The sequence below is a fragment of the Pezoporus flaviventris genome, unplaced genomic scaffold (genome assembly GCF_033815535.1).
Source record: "Pezoporus flaviventris isolate CSIRO_AGI_PZ_B2104156 unplaced genomic scaffold, CSIRO_AGI_Pfla_v1 ptg000121l, whole genome shotgun sequence".
NCBI lineage: Eukaryota > Metazoa > Chordata > Aves > Psittaciformes > Psittacidae > Pezoporus > Pezoporus flaviventris.
This window is the reverse complement of record NW_026892669.1, coordinates 1,286,407-1,302,765: the sequence shown is the minus strand read 5'-3', so window position 1 is coordinate 1,302,765 and position 16,359 is coordinate 1,286,407. Positions and strand designations below refer to the sequence as shown.

The following is a 16,359-nucleotide window of genomic DNA, read 5'->3' as shown; positions in this document are numbered from 1 at the left end:
TCCGAGAGTTCGAAGACAATCTCACTCCTTCCATCATCTCAGCTGTGAAAAAAATGTCCCAGGACCTCGACAAATTGAGGGACGATGTATCTGATTTATCCAGCTCCTCACGTGTACCAACACACGTCTCAGCTATTAACAAAAGACGTCCTACTATTCAAGAGAGGAGATACAGGAGGTATACGCCACGGATTACCCTATGGTTTTACCTGCTGGATCACGGAGAAGACATGACAAAGTGGGATGGAAAACCTACTTCAGCTTTGGAGGAACGGGTGAGTGAACTGAAGAGGGGAGCAAGGGCCAAGACTGATCGTCCCATGAGAGCTACGGCTTCAGTCTCTGGTGAGCAGTTTCCCAGATGGAATGGAAGAGCTGATGTTACTCCAGCTCCTGTGATAACGAAGAATAATCCCTTTCACCACGACTTAAGTGTCCAAAGCTGTGATGACCATTAGTGGGGCCCTGCCTCCAGCCAGGTGGAGGTAGGGGACAATCGGATTTACTGGACTGTGTGGATCAGATGGCCTGGCACATCAGTCCCACAGAAGTATAAGGCTCTAGTAGATACCGGTGCACAGTGTACCCTGATGCCATCAAGCTGTCAAGGGGTGGAACCCATCTATACTTCTGGAGTAACAGGAGGATCCCAAGAGTTGACTGTGCTGGAGGCTGAAATCAGCACGACTGGGAGGGAATGGCAAAAGCACCCTATTGTGACTGGTCCAGAGGCTCCATGCATCCTCGGCATAGACTACCTCAAGAGAGGGTACTTCAAAGACCCAAAAGGGTACCGGTGGGCTTTTGGTATTGCTGCTTTGGAGACTGAGGAAATTGAGCAGCTGTCCACCTTGCCTGGTCTCTCAGAAGATCCCTCTGCTGTGGGGTTGCTGAAAGTTGAAGAACAACAAGTGCCAATTGCGACCACAACAGTGCACCGGCGGCAATATCGCACCAACCGAGACTCCCTGATTCCCATCCATCAGCTGATCCGTAGACTGGAGAGTCAGGGGGTGATCAGCAGGACTCGCTCACCCTTTAATAGCCCCATATGGCCAGTGCGAAAGTCTAATGGAGAATGGAGACTAACAGTAGACTATTGTGGCCTGAATGAAGTCACACCACCATTGAGTGCTGCCGTACCGGACATGCTAGAACTTCAGTATGAACTAGAGTCAAAGGCAGCTAAGTGGTATGCCACGATTGATATTGCCAATGCATTTTTCTCCATTCCTTTGGCAGCAGAGTGCAGGCCACAGTTTGCTTTTACTTGGAGGGGTGTCCAGTTCACTTGGAACCGACTGTCCCAGGGGTGGAAACACAGCCCTACCATTTGCCACGGACTGATCCAGACTGCACTGGAACAGGGGCAAGCTCCAGAACACCTGCAATACATTGATGACATTATTGTGTGGGGCGATACAGCGGAAGAAGTCTTTGAGAAAGGGAGGAAAATAATCCAAATCCTGCTGAAAGCCGGTTTTGCCATAAAACGGAGTAAGGTCAAGGGACCTGCACAGGAGATTCAATTTTTGGGAATAAAATGGCAAGATGGACGTCGCCAGATCCCCACAGATGTGATCAACAAGATAACAGCAATGTCTCCACCAACTAATAAGAAAGAAACGCAAGCTTTCTTGGGTGCAGTGGGGTTCTGGAGAATGCACATCCCAAATTACAGTTCGATTGTAAGCCCTCTCCGTGTTTAAACCACGACACTTATGCTGCTGGAAGAGCCATTCCCTTCCTCTTTTCAGGAAAACGCAGCATGCCAGCCTGTGCTATCAGCTGAGCTGCATGGTTGTAGGTGGTGGAAGAAATACAAAACATACTGTGAGCAAATATCACAATTTGTGGATGAATGACTTGTCAGCCTGGCAGATGGTTGCAGTTGAAGGAGGAACATATTGCATTTGTAATAAGAGGCGCATCTGAATAGCTGAGGTCTCAATTCAAGTCATTATCATAAACCGTTTTGTTTTCATCTGCTTCTATTAGTTTGTGCTCTCTATGGGGATGTGACTGGAAAGTGATTTTTCCAAACTCTTTTTACTAATCATCTGCAGGTAAAAGCCTCGAGGAGTCACAATGATGGAAGGAGCAGGAGGTCCCCTTTCCAGTGGCTCAGTAAGAAACCCTAATAGCTGATTGTTATTGAGCCGAATTCTTTTCCCATTAGAAAACACTTTCACTGTGATAATTACCACCTGTAAACTGTATTGATGGTATAAGACCTAGGCTACTTCTGCAGGCATTTGTGAAATTATGATCTTCAGGAGAAACCATGTGATACAGCTGTTGCTGGATGTGGCAGGAAGTGGAGACTGTGAGGAGTTAAACTGAAGTGGGGAGATGTCGTGGTTTAAACCCAGTCAGGTAACTCGTTCACTCACGTCCCCCCGTTCTTGCCCTCCCCCTGCTCCCGGAGCGATGGAGAGGAGAATCGAAAAGAATGCAACTCCCACGGGTTGAGATAAGAACAGTTTAGTAACTAAGGTATAACACAAATCACTACTGCTACCACCAATAATAATAATAATAATAATAATGATAAAAGAAATAACAAGGGAAGAGAATACATCACTTCACCAGTTGACCGATAACTCGCCCCACCCCACCAGACCAAGCACCCACCGATACCTCCTCCAACCCTGCTAACTCCCAGTTACCTCCTGGGCATGACGTGCTGTGGTATGGAATACCTCTTTGGCTAGCCTGGGTCAGGTGTCCTGCCTCTGCCTCCTCCTGGCTTCCCCTCCTTCCTGGCAGAGTATGAGGCTCACAAAGTCCTTGGCTAAACCAAAACATCATTGTTATCAGCTCTGTTCCCAGGCCAAAAGTCAAAACACTGCACTGCACCAGCTACCACAAAGGAGAAAAATGACTGCTACTGCTGAATCCAGGACAGGAGAGAATGCAACTTCAGCATCAGTGTTCTTCTACTGCCATGCTTTTGTGAGATATGTCTTGACTCTGTATGAGCCACAATATTAGCTCCTGTTCTAGTTGGTGTACTTTTTATTTCTGGATTTAAAACATGGCATGTTAATGCAGTTGGGTACCCACTGGTGTGATGGAAATATAGAACAGTTAATGAAATATTTATGCAGCATAAGCAGAAATATCCCTGTAGGGGCCTACAAGGATGCTGGAGAGGGACTCTTCACTAGGGACTGCAGTGATAGGAAAAGGGGTAACGGGTTAAAACTTAAACAGGGGAAGTTTAGATTGGATATAAGGAAGAAATTCTTTCCTGTTAGGGTGGTGAGGCACTGGAATGGGTTGCCCAGGGAAGTTGTGAATGCTCCATCCCTCTCAGTGTTCAAGGCCAGGTTAGACAGAGCCTTGGGTGGCATGGTTTAGTGTGAGGTGGCCTTGCCCATGGCAGGAGGCTTGGAACTAGATGATCTTAAGGTCCTTTCCAACCCTAACTATTCTATGATTCTAAATGTTAGAGTTCAAGGTTCTGGGCATGTTTGTAATGAAAATGTTTGGCATAGCTCCTGGATAATTAAGATGCCATGCGTTATCTCTTTGTGTATGGGTTACTGTCAACACCTCAGAATTATTGTGGGCATGGTAGCAGCAGGCAGCTACCACTGTAATTTGTTTGGTGTAAAAGCTAGACCTGAGAACTAGCAGTTCAAATTGGAGTTTGGCCATGCAGATGTTTTTGGAAATTTCATAAGCATTTGAAAATTCCCTGAGCCATGCCCCATTATAGCTGGGGGAGTAGTTATATCTGAAAAGCTCTTGGAGCAGTTGGAGTAAATGGCCCTAAACTGTACTGCTTGTGCGATTTAATATCCATTTCTGCACAAAGCAATTCTGAAAATATTTTACATATAGTGTAAGAGCAGAATGTAATTTTGCTATGTTAAAGTCTGTTGGCTCTCCTACAAACAGGAAATAGTTCACAGTTGCTTGATAATTGAAATTACCGAAGTGGGAAATTTGACTGAATTACATTTCCTTGTACAGAAAAAGCACAGTTATATACTCAGGGTTGACTGCGTTGCTCTGATTCTAATGTTTGCAAGTACTGCAGAAGTAGAAGCAAAAACAAACCAAACAAAAAAAAAAAAAACCAAACCAAAAACAAACAAACCCAACACCCCCCAAAAAGAACAAACCAGAAACAGGGTAGGTGTACATGAGCTATCCTGTGATTAAACATAACGCAATCTTAATGTCATTCTTTGTATATGATATCACAGTGGCTGTGCAAACTGGGTGAAACAGATTATAATTAAACTGTTGCTCTCTGTGGCATAGATGAATCATGAGTTGCTTTGGGTGTTTTCTGTCTGTGACCCTATTTCTGTTTCTGTGACCATGTTCTGTTCATCTTGAGCCACTTCTGTGTGCTGTCTTGGGATCACCCCACATCACACCCCTCAACTAAAAACTATGGTTCTGCAGGCACTTTACAGAAGCTCTTATGATGATGCTTAATTTCCAGATATGGATACTGATCATATGGTCCCATAACTTAGGTTGGAAACATTGCTTTGGAGGTGATGTAGCTAAAATATATATTTTTACTTCAACAGCTGTAGAGACAGAGAAGAGATTAAATGGAAACATTTCTGGATTTCCGAAGGGCAAACTTTGGCCTCTTCAATCAATTGCTATCACGCAGTATCATGGCAAAGGGTACTAGGTGGTAAAGGGGCTCAAGATAGTTGGTCAGCATTTAAGGACCACTTCTTCCAAGCTCAGGATCAGAGTGTCCCAATGAGTAGGAAGTCAAGTAGGGGAGCCAGGAGACCAGCATGGTTAAACAAGGAACTGCTGGGCAAACTCATACAGAAAAAGAGAATCTATGGATTATGGAAGGAGGGGCTGGCCACTTGGGAGGAATATAGGACAGCTGTTACAGGATGTAGGGAAGCAATTAGGACAGCTAAGGCCTCCTTGGAACTTAATCTGGCAAGTCGGGTCAAGGACAATAGAAAGGGCTTCTTCAAATACATAGCGAATAAAACTAATACAAGAAGCAGTATAGGCCCACTGCTGAATGAGGTGGGTGCCCTGGAGACAGAGGATATAAAGAAGGCAGAGGTGTTGAATGCCTTCTTTGCTTCTGTCTTTACTCCTGCAGACTCTCCCCGGGGGACCCAGATTCCTATAGCCCTGGAAGGAGTCAGGATAAAGGAGGAGTTTGCTTTGGTAGATGAGGATTGGGTTAGGGATCAGTTAAGTAATCTGGACATCTATAAATCGATGGGTCCAGACGGAATACACCCGCGGGTGCTGAGGGAGCTGGCGGAGGTCATTGCTGAGCCACTCTCCATCATCTTTGGTAAGTCATGGGAAACAGGTGAGGTGCCTGAGGATTGGAGGATGGCAAATGTCACGCCGGTCTATAAGAAGGGCAAGAAAGAGGACCCGGGTAATTATAGACCGGTCAGCCTTACCTCCATCCCTGGAAAGGTGATGGAACAACTTATTCTTGACACCATCTCTAGACATATCAAGGATGAGGGGGTCATTAAGAGCAGCCAACATGGCTTTGCCAAGGGGAAGTCATGTTTGACCAACCTTATAGCCTTCTATGAGCAAGTAACTAGGTGGATGGATGATGGTAGAGCGGTAGATGCGTTTTTTCTTGATTTCAGTAAGGCATTTGATACTGTCTCCCACAGCATCCTCATAGATAAGCTAAGGAAGTGTGGGCTTGATGATCAGGTAGTGAGGTGGATCAAGAACTGGTTGGAAGGAAGAAGGCAGAGAGTTGTGGTCAATGGGGCAGAATCTAGCTGGAGGTCTGTGACTAGTGGAGTCCCTCAGGGGTCGGTGCTGGGACCAGTGCTGTTTAATATTTTCATCAACGACCTGGATGAGGGAACTGAATGTACCCTCAGCAAGTTTGCTGATGATACTAAACTGGGAGAACTGGCTGACACACCAGAGGGCTGTGTTGCCATTCAGTGAGACCTGGACAGGTTGGAGAGTTGGGCAGAGAGGAACTTGATGAAATTCAACAAGGGCAAGTGTAGAGTCTTGCATCTGGGGAAGAACAACCCCATGTACCAGTACAGGTTGGGGGCTGACCTGCTGGACAGTAGTGAAGGGGAAAGGGACCTGGGGGTCCCGGTGGATAGGATGACTGTGAGCCAGCAATATGCCCTTGTGGCAAAGAAGGCCAATGGCATCCTAGGGTGAATTAGAAAGGATGTGGTTAGTAGGTCAAGAGAGGTTCTCCTCCCCCTCTACTCTGCCTTGGTGAGGCCGCATCTGGGATATTGTGTCCAGTTCTGGGCCCCACAGTTCAAGAAGGACAGGGAATTGCTTGAAAGAGTCCAGCGCAGAGCTACAAAGATGATTAAGGGAATGGAACATCTCTCTTATGAGGAGAGGCTGAGGGAGCTGGGACTCTTTAGCTTGGAGAAGAGGAGACTGAGGGGTGACCTCATCAATGTTTACAAATATGTAAAGGGTGAGTGTCAGGATGATGGAGCTAGGTTTTTTTCAGTGATGTCCAGTGATAGGACAAGGGGCAATGGGTGTAAACTGGAGCATAGGAGGTTCCATGTGAACATCAGGAAAAATTTCTTTACTGTGAGAGTGACAGATCACTGGAACTGGTTGCCCAGGGGGGTTGTGGAGTCTCCTGCGTTGGAGATATTCAAGGCCCGCCTGGACAAGTTCCTGTGTGATGTCGTGGTTTAAACCCAGTCAGGTAACTCGTTCACTCACTCCCCCCCTTCTTGCCCTCCCCCTACTCCCGGAGGGACGAAGAGGAGAATCGAAAAGAATGCAACTCCCACGGGTTGAGATAAGAACAGTTTAGTAACTAAGGTATAACACAAATCACTACTGCTACCACCAATAATAATAATGATAAAGGAAATAACAAGGGAAGAGAATACAACACCTCACCACCAGCCAACCGATAACTCGCCCCCCCAGCCTGACCAAGCACTGACCCATACCTCCTCCAACCTTGCAGTCTCCCAGCCCTTCCGGCTAAATCCCAGTTACATCCTGGGCATGACGTGCTGTGGTATGGAATACCTCTTTGGCTAGCTTGGGTCAGGTGTCCTGTCTCTGCTTCCTCCTGGCTTCCCCTCCTCCCTGGCAGAGCATGAGGCTCACAAAGTCCTTGGCCAAGCCAAAACATCATTGTTATCAGCTCTGTTCCCAGGCCGAAAGTCAAAACACAGCACTGCACCAGCTACCAAGAAGGAGAAAAATGACTGCTACTGCTGAACCCAGGACATGTACTCTAGGTTACCCTGCTCTTGCAGGAGGGTTGGACTAGATGATCTTCTGAGGTCCTTTCCAACCCTTAGGATTCTGTGATTCTGTGAAATCCTCACTAAGCTGAGAAAGTTGGGGCTGTTCAGCCTGGAGAAGAGAAGGCTGTGTGGATACCTCATAGCAGCCTTCCAGTATCTGAAGGGGGCCTATAGGGATGCTAGGAAGGGACTCTTCATTAGGGACTGTAGTGATACGACAAGGGGTAACGGGTTAAAACTGAAACAGGGGAAGTTTAGATTGGATCTAAGGAGGAAATTCTTTCCTGTTAGGGTGGTGAGGCACTGGAATGGGTTGCCCAGGGAGGTTGTGACTGCTCCATCCTTGGCAGTGTTCAAGGCCAGGCTGGACGAAGCCTTGGGTGAGATGGTTTAGTGTGGGGTGTCCCTGTCCATGGCAGAGGGGGTTGGAACTAGATGATCTTAAGGTCCTTTCCAACCCTAACCCTTCTATGATTCTATGAAAGGCGTCAGTGGTAATGAGAGTTTTTTTTAATGCTTTCCCTTGTATTAATTCTATAAGTAACTTACAAACCAAATTGAAACCCTTGCCGATGACCCCATTCCTGTTTTGTTGACTCTTTTCTAGTCTCCGTTTTGCCATATACAGTGCGCACAACAAAAGAAACAGACGCAAGTGTGGACCTAGCCTCCAAATTTACAACTGAGAAGGTACCTTAGGAGGAAAGTAGTTCGGCTTTTATTTGCTTGCTATGTGTTGCTCTTGTCCTTTTAATTGTGAGCTTCTTATATGAATGAGACTCATAGGGAGAAGAAATTGTCAGATGTGACAGACTGGTAGAGACGTGACTCTGTGTTGATCAGGGATGTATAACGTAATTAAAATGTTGGGGAGCTCTGTCTGAATTACAGTAGTTTGGATGATAATGAGAAAGGAGTAACTTCCTGAAATTAACTGAGCAAAGAGCATGAAGCCATTCACAAGGCAATTCTGGAAAAACATTTTGCTGAAAAAGGAAGATGATATACTGTATACTGAACTCAACCTTTAAAATGTTTGGGGAACAGTCTGGCTTGCGAGACTTGTGATTTCTTTATGTACTTTTTTTTTAATACCTGCATGGGTATTAACATCTTGACTGTTTGCATTTGCAGCATTCCCAGATCTTCAACTTCCTTAGAAACCAGGGTGCTGAGTGTCGTGGTTTAAACCCAATCAGGTAACTTGTTCACTCACTCCCAGTGAGTGGTCCCGAGCTGACAACAATCGAGGTCCGTGTCCCCCCCCTCCCACCGGGGTTCTCCCCCACTCCTGGAGGAACGGGGAGGAGGATCGAAAAAAAGTGCAACTCCCACGGGTTGAGACAAGAACAGTCCAGCAACCAATGCACACAAATCACCACCGCTACTATCAACTACAACAATGATAAGGGAAAATAACAAGGGAAGAGAATACGATACCACCGGCCAAGAATACGAGTTCCACCCGGAAGCCCGTGTCCTTCCGGGTAACTCCCAGTCACCCCCCCACCCCGGCCATGACGTGCTGTGGTATGGAATACCTCCCTGGCTAGCCCGGGTCAGGCGCCCCGTCTCTGCTACCTCCCGGCTTCCCCTCCTCCCTGGCAGAGTATGAGCCTCACAAAGTCCTTGGTCAGGGTAAACATCACTTAACAACAACTGAAAACATCGACTTCACCAACACTGTTCTCAGGCTGGAAGTCAAAACACAGCACTGCACCAGCTAGCACAAAGGAAAAAAAAAACATGACTGCTACTGCTGAACCCAGGACATTATCCACCCCTTATTCCATACCATTCACGTCGTGCTCAGATCCCACATTTTCAATACACCATCGCTCTCCCATATATATACATCCATATACATACAGACCAAGAGGAAAAGATCATTTTCTTAGTGCATGGACCAATCCCTATAATGCTGCCGAGTCCATTCGGTCCATGATGTTCAAAGTTCATTCTCTGTTGGGATGATGGCTGGAGGGAAGTCAGGGCCAGTCTCTGGTGACCTGGAGACATCTAGTTGATGGGCGATTAAAGCATTACACAGCAGGCAACAGCATACAATTGAGTTCACTGGCTGTTTTCCCCTAAAATCAAATCCCCTTGAGGTATACATCGGACTTCCCCATCTTCCTGCATTACCCACCAAGTATATCCAGGTCCCTGAGCAAAAGCAATCCCACGAGTGGGTTTGCCTTTACCTGAAGCAGGAATTACCCAGACTGTCTTCCCCAGCAAATTCTTCATATGCACCACGGGAACTTTGTCCCCCTCTACAATATGTAAAAGTTCTGACTGGGCTGGGCCAGCCCTGTTGGCAGATCCTCTGGTGTTGACCAACCAGGTGGCCTTTGGTAAGTGTGTATCCCAATGCTTGAAAGTTCCCCCACCCATTGCTCTCAGTGTAGTTTTTAACAGCCCATTGTACCGTTCGATTTTCCCAGAGGCTGGTGCATGGTAGGGGATGTGATATACCCACTCAATGCCATGCTCTTTGGCCCAAATATCTATAAGGTTATTTCGGAAATGAGTCCCATTGTCTGACTCAATTCTCTCTGGGGTGCCGTGTCGCCACAAAATCTGTTTCTCAAGGCCCAGGATAGTGTTCCGGGCAGTGGCATGGGGCACAGCGTATGTTTCCAGCCACCCGGTGGTTGCTTCCACCATGGTAAGCACATGGCGCTTGCCTTGGCGGGTTGGTGGCAGTGTGATATAGTCAATCTGCCAGGCCTCCCCATATTTATACTTCAACCATCATCCTCCATACCAAAGAGGCTTTAACCGCTTGGCTTGTTTAATTGCAGCACATGTTTCACACTCATGAATAACCTGGGCAATAGTGTCCATTGTTAAGTCCACCCCTCGATCACGGGCCCATCTATATGTTGCATCTCTGCCCTGATGGCCTGAAGTGTCATGGGCCCACCGGGCCAAAAATAATTCACCTTTATGTTGCCAATCTAAGTCCATCTGAGCCACTTCAATCTTAGCCGCTTTATCCACTTGTTGGTTGTTCTGGTGTTCCTCAGGGGCCCGACTCCTGGGTACATGGGCATCTACATGACGTACCTTCACCACCAGGTTCTGCACCCTGGCAGCAATATCTTTCCACAGTGCAGCAGCCCAGATGGGTTTACCTCTGCGATGCCAGTTGCTCTGCTTCCTTTGCTTCAACCACCCCCACAGGGCATTTCCCACCATCCATGAGTCAGTATAGAGATAAAGTACTGGCCACTTTTCTCGTTCAGCAACGTCCAGGGCCAGCCGGATGGCTTTCACCTTGGCAAACTGACTCGATTCACCCTCTCCTTCAGCAGTTTCTGCAACTTGTCGTCCAGGACTCCATACAGCTGCCTTCCATCGCCGATGCTTTCCCACAACACGGCAAGAGCCATCAGTAAACAAGGCATACTGCTTTTCACTTTCTGACAGTTTATTATATGGTGGGGCCTCTTCAGCGCGCACCACCTCCTCCTCTGGTGACATTCCAAAATCTTTGCCCTCTGGCCAGTCCATGATGACTTCTACAATGCCTGGACGACTGAGATTTCCTATTCGAGTTCGTTGTGTCATTAGTGCAGCCCATTTACTCCATGTAGCATCAGTTGCATGATGTGTAGAGGAGACCCTGCCTTTGAACATCCAGCCCAGCACGGGCAACCGGGGTGCCAGAAGGAGCTGTGCTTCAGTGCCAATCACTTCCGAAGCAGCTCGAACCCCTTCATAGGCTGCCAGTATCTCTTCCTCAGTTGGGGTATAGCTGGCCTCAGATCCTTTGTATCCCCGACTCCAAAAGCCGAGGGGTCGACCTCGAGTCTCCCCTGGAGCTTTCTGCCAGAGGCTCCAGGTAGGACCGTTCTCCCCAGCTGCAGTGTACAGTACATTTTTTACATCTGGTCTGGTCCGGACTGGTCCAAGGGCTACTGCGTGAACTATCTCGCGTTTAATTTGCTCAAAGGCTTGTTGCTGCTCAGGGCCCCATTTAAAATCATTCTTCTTCCGGGTCACATGATAGAGAGGGCTTAAAATCAAACTGTAATTTGGGATGTGCATTCTCCAGAACCCCACTGCACCCAAGAAGGCTTGCGTTTCTTTCTTATTGGTTGGTGGAGACATTGCTGTTATCTTGTTGATCACATCTGTGGGGATCTGTCTACGTCCATCTTGCCATTTTATTCCCAAAAAATTGAATCTCCTGTGCAGGTCCCTTGACCTTACTCCGTTTTATGGCAAAACCGGCTTTCAGCAGGATTTGGATTACTTTCCTCCCTTTCTCAAAGACTTCTTCCGCAGTATCGCCCCACACAATAATGTCATCAATGTATTGCAGGTGTTCTGGAGCTTGTCCCTGTTCCAGTGCAGTCTGGATCAGTCCGTGGCAAATGGCAGGGCTGTGTTTCCACCCCTGGGGCAGTCGGTTCCAAGTGAACTGGACACCTCTCCAAGTAAAAGCAAACTGTGGCCTGCACTCTGCTGCCAAAGGAATGGAGAAAAATGCATTGGCAATATCAATCGTGGCATACCACTTGGCTGCCTTTGACTCTAGTTCATACTGAAGTTCTAGCATGTCCGGTACGGCAGCACTCAATGGTGGTGTGACTTCATTCAGGCCACAATAGTCTACTGTTAGTCTCCATTCTCCATTAGACTTTCGCACATTAAAATGCCATTCAAAAAATTCAAAACTCTCAAATGTAAATGGTCTGGGGGGACGACTGGGAGGGTAAAAGAATGTCTCCTTCACAGGTTGAGCACCTGAGAAGGAGAAAAAAGATGTGCAATTTCTAAGCACCTCCATCATATACCTCCCAAAGTATAAAGGTGGTGACCACACTGGGAACATAAGCCAGATCAGTTTCATGATCAATGATTCTATTGTATTACAAGTCATTACCATAAAGTACAATGGGACAAAAACCTTAGCCCAAGCCCCAAACTTGAAAAACACTAATACAGCAAATACCGGATGGACGTAAGATACGATATACTGAAACTGTGAGATCAAGAGGAACAACCTTGAGAGCCAATAAATCAGCATTGTGACGAGTGACTACCAATCCAGTCAGATCTGTTCTTATCTCAACCCCTCGTGCCCCACGTTGGGCGCCAAAAAGAACTGTCGTGGTTTAAACCCAGTCAGGTAACTTGTTCACTCACTCCCAGTGAGTGGTGCCGAGCTGACAACAATCGAGTTCCGTGTCCCCCCCCCACCGGGGTTCTCCCCCACTCCCGGAGGAACGGGGAGGAGGATCGAAAGAGTGCAACTCCCACGGGTTGAGACAAGAACAGTCCAGCAACCAATGTACACAAATCACCACCGCTACTATCAACTACAACAATAAGGGAAAATAACAAGGGAAGAGAATACGATACCACCGGCCAAGAAGACGAGTTCCACCCGGAAGCCCGTGTCCTTCCGGGTAACTCCCAGTCACCCCCCACCCTGGCCATGACATGCTGTGGTATGGAAACCTCCCTGGCTAGCCCGGGTCAGGCGCCCCGTCTCTGCTTCCTCCCGTCTTCCCCTCCTCCCTGGCAGAGCATGAGCCTCACAAAGTCCTTGGTCAGGGTAAACATCACTTAACAATAACTGAAAACATCGACTTCCCCAACACTGTTCTCAGGCTGGAAGTCAAAACACAGCACTGCACCAGCTAGCACAAAGGAAAAAAAAACACATGACTTCTACTGCTGAACCCAGGACACTGAGTACTTAAGATTTTCATGCTGTTTACTTTAACTTTTCTGAGGGAGTTTTGGCTGAGTAGCTGAAGGGAGATGCGGTAATTCCCTGCTGAAATCCCTCACAAGATCCCTCCGAGCCCTTGCTTGTGAGTGCAGGCTGAGTAAACTTGGAGTAGTTTATTCAGCTTGTCTAGATGGCAAACAGCCTGCCCAGGGTGCCTTGGGTTGAAGGTTAATAGGTCTGGCAAATGCAAAGTAGTTATGTGATGGAGAGGGCAGCCTGTAGTTTAGACATGAATCCAGAGCCTGAACAAAGTTCTGCAGTCTTCAAACATTTCATTTTCATTTCAGAAATGTCTGACATCAAGCTGACACTCAGCAGGCAGCATTGTCGGTTGTGTGGGTTTTGGCATTGACTTGAGATCTCAGTCAGAGAGCCTTCAGACTTGGACACCCCTGCTCTCAGAGGGGGGATTTACTAGGTATAGGAGAAAAGCAGGATGAAGAATGATTGATGGAGGAGTGAACAGGAAGAACAATCAGACAGCTCAGAAAAGGATCTGAGGGATTGGATGAAAGATGCCAGGGGTATTCCGGGAACAAAAAGCAAGACCTCATTCATCTCCCATGTATAGGAATTGAATATGTAAAAATTAGTGGCCTTTCTTAAAATAAAAGAGTCCTAACTGTTAACTGAAAAAGAATGAGTGGCCCCGGAGGTATGCTAGTAATAGTTGTGACATTGAATCAATGATTGGAGCCTTTGGACTGTTGAAAGGTATGGATAACAAGGAACATCAGGCCCCGACCCTTGGATACCTACCCAGAAGAAAATGGGCGGTAGATGGGTAAAAGGTAATTTTTGCATGGGGCAGTGCAGCCACTGACTGGAGAAACCCAATTCAAAAGAAGAGAAAGACTGAGCATGGTGCCTGATTAGCATGAGAGGCGAGAGGGACTTTTAACCAATAAGGGGTGGAATATTAATTAATGAATAAATTGTGTAACTCTCAACCAATGGGCACTGATTCCTTTGTCAAAATATATAAATAGCTTAAAGTTGCAATCATTGGAGTGCTTGATTTGTGGAGACTTCCACTGAGTACCTGTAATGGATGGGAACATAGCTGAGAGTTTATTCTCAATGGTGACTGAGAGACATAACAAAGTAGTTGTTTGCCACAGTGTATTAGGTAGAGTATTAGGTGACTGTTTGTCATAAAGAGGCAGGAAAATATAGGTGTGCAGCTGTTCTGTGACCTTCATAATTGGCTGCACTGGGGTGCCTGGCCAATGCTCTCAGTGTGGGCAACGGTGAGATCATGAAACTTCACGGTCCCATGAGAAAACAGAGATCTGGCATAAAGCCAGATGTTTTTCTAAGGGTATAAAAGCAGGACTCTCTTGTGGCCATGGGAGAAGCCTCACCTATGGGTGGATGCACAGCATAGGAATTTTCCCAATTACCTGAGACTCCTGGCATCAGCTGCAATGGGGCTTCCCAGCTGGAAGTGTGGGCCTGAATGATGATTCATTTGTAATTGGTGATGGATTTCTTCTTAATCTCTGTTCTTTCTATGCAGCAATGATTTAATGCATTGCTAACTTTCTTCGGTACTTATATACCTGTATCTCTGATTTGCCTTATTGTACTTATTCACTATATATAGAGAGATATTTACCTAATTCACATTAGTGTGCTTGTTTTAGTGTGCTTATTGGCTTTAGTGTGCTTGTTTAATAAACTCTGCATATTATACAGCTAGTGTGTGGTCACTTTGTGGGGTACCCTGCCTGTCAGCAGAACAGTACCCTGTGCAGAAAAGATAATGTCTCCTTTCTAAACTAGTGCATCCTATTTTCTATAGGATGCACTGTAATTTTCTATAGGATGCAGCTACAGCATGTGGCAAAAAGCCCAGGTTCCTGTTCCTGCCTTCATCCTCCATTTTTTTAAATCATTTTGAGGATATCCTCCCTCATGAATTGAGGTTTAAAGAGTAGTTGTAAAATTGTTTTGGGGGGAGGGGTGTGTGTGTGTGTTGAGATCCTGGTTTGGCCAGATGCCAGTTCCTAAACTGACTTACAACAGCTTCCAAGGAATTTATGATGCTTTCTAGATTTAAATTCTTATATGTGTCATCGCACCTCAGAGCTGTATGTACAAAAGGAAAGGTGTAATGCCTTCATGTATATATCCTTTACAAGGAAGGAAATGTTTTGGTACTGGAGCATCTTGAAAGCATACCTCAGTTAATAGCTGGTTTTAAATAGTTATTGCATGCCAGCCATTTTGTGAGTGTTGCAAGCAGTGGGGAGTGCAGTATGGCATTTCTTTAATTTGTAATGTTAATGATCCAGTTTAAGTCATGTAAAGTTAGCACAAGATACCAAACCTATAAGTGCATGTGATTATCGCTGGTGCTTATGCATGAGAAGAGCCTGGAGGGAAATAAGATGTTAAATATACTCTATCATGATTGAAAGGAAAGAAAGGACCAGGGACTTCCTTTGCTGCTGGTTTCTCAGAGGGAAATCTTAACAGAAATCATGTAATTACTCCCATTTTTCTTCCGTGTCCCTCAGTTGCTTTCCCAAAGTATTTGGTCTGCTTACTGAGTTGGTGCTTCCTCTCTTACTCCCAGGACCCAGGATTAGTCATACATCATAATCTAAAGAAAGGGGACTTTCTTCCCTGGCTTAAAAGCAGGCTTCTTTCTTATTAAGATGGATGAGGAGAGGCACCTGAAAAGATCAGGGATGTTATCAGCTTACACCAAATCAAAATCATCTCTGTTGACTTTCTGCATGACAAATCAGTCTGTAAACCAGGCTTAAAATCCTCCAGTAACAGCAATTCCATAACTTCATCAGGCAAATGCACAGCTGCTTAGCCTTACCTCTATAATTTTCCTTGCAATCCTGCTGCAATTTAAAGTAATTTAAATAATTTAAGTAATTTAATTTAAATTTCCCCTGTTCCTGGATGATTGAAGCTTCTACCTTTTATTTATAGGACTGTGTCATGGTTTAAAGCCAATTAGCCGTAAATCACACAATCTCTCACTCCCCCCCCTTCTTTCCCTCCCCCTACTCCCAGAGGGATGGAGAGGAGAATCGAAAAGAATGCAACTCCCACGGGTTGAGATAAGAACAGTTTAGTAACTAAGGTATAACACAAATCACTACTGCTACCACCAATAATAACAATGATAAAGGAAATAACAAGGGAAGAGAATACAACACCTCACCACCAGCCAACTGATAACTCACCCCCCCAACCGACCAAGCACCGACCAATACCTAGTCCAACCCCTCAGTGCTCTAGTCCTTCTGGCTAACTCCCAGTTACATCCTGGGCATGACGTGCTGTGGCATGGAATACTTCTTTGGTCAGTTTGGGTCAGGTGTCCTGTCTCTGCTTCCT

At 46.2% G+C, this 16,359-nt stretch overlaps 1 long non-coding RNA gene across 1 annotated transcript; it reads left to right on the top strand.

Moving 5' to 3' along the window:
• Window positions 1–7,742: 7,742 nt before the first annotated feature.
• On the top strand, window positions 7,743–14,693 carry LOC133282384 (uncharacterized). The gene is made up of 2 exons (XR_009747637.1): window positions 7,743–7,934; window positions 13,284–14,693. It is a non-coding gene; the product is annotated as an uncharacterized LOC133282384 (long non-coding RNA).
• The last annotated feature ends 1,666 nt before the right edge of the window (window positions 14,694–16,359 follow it).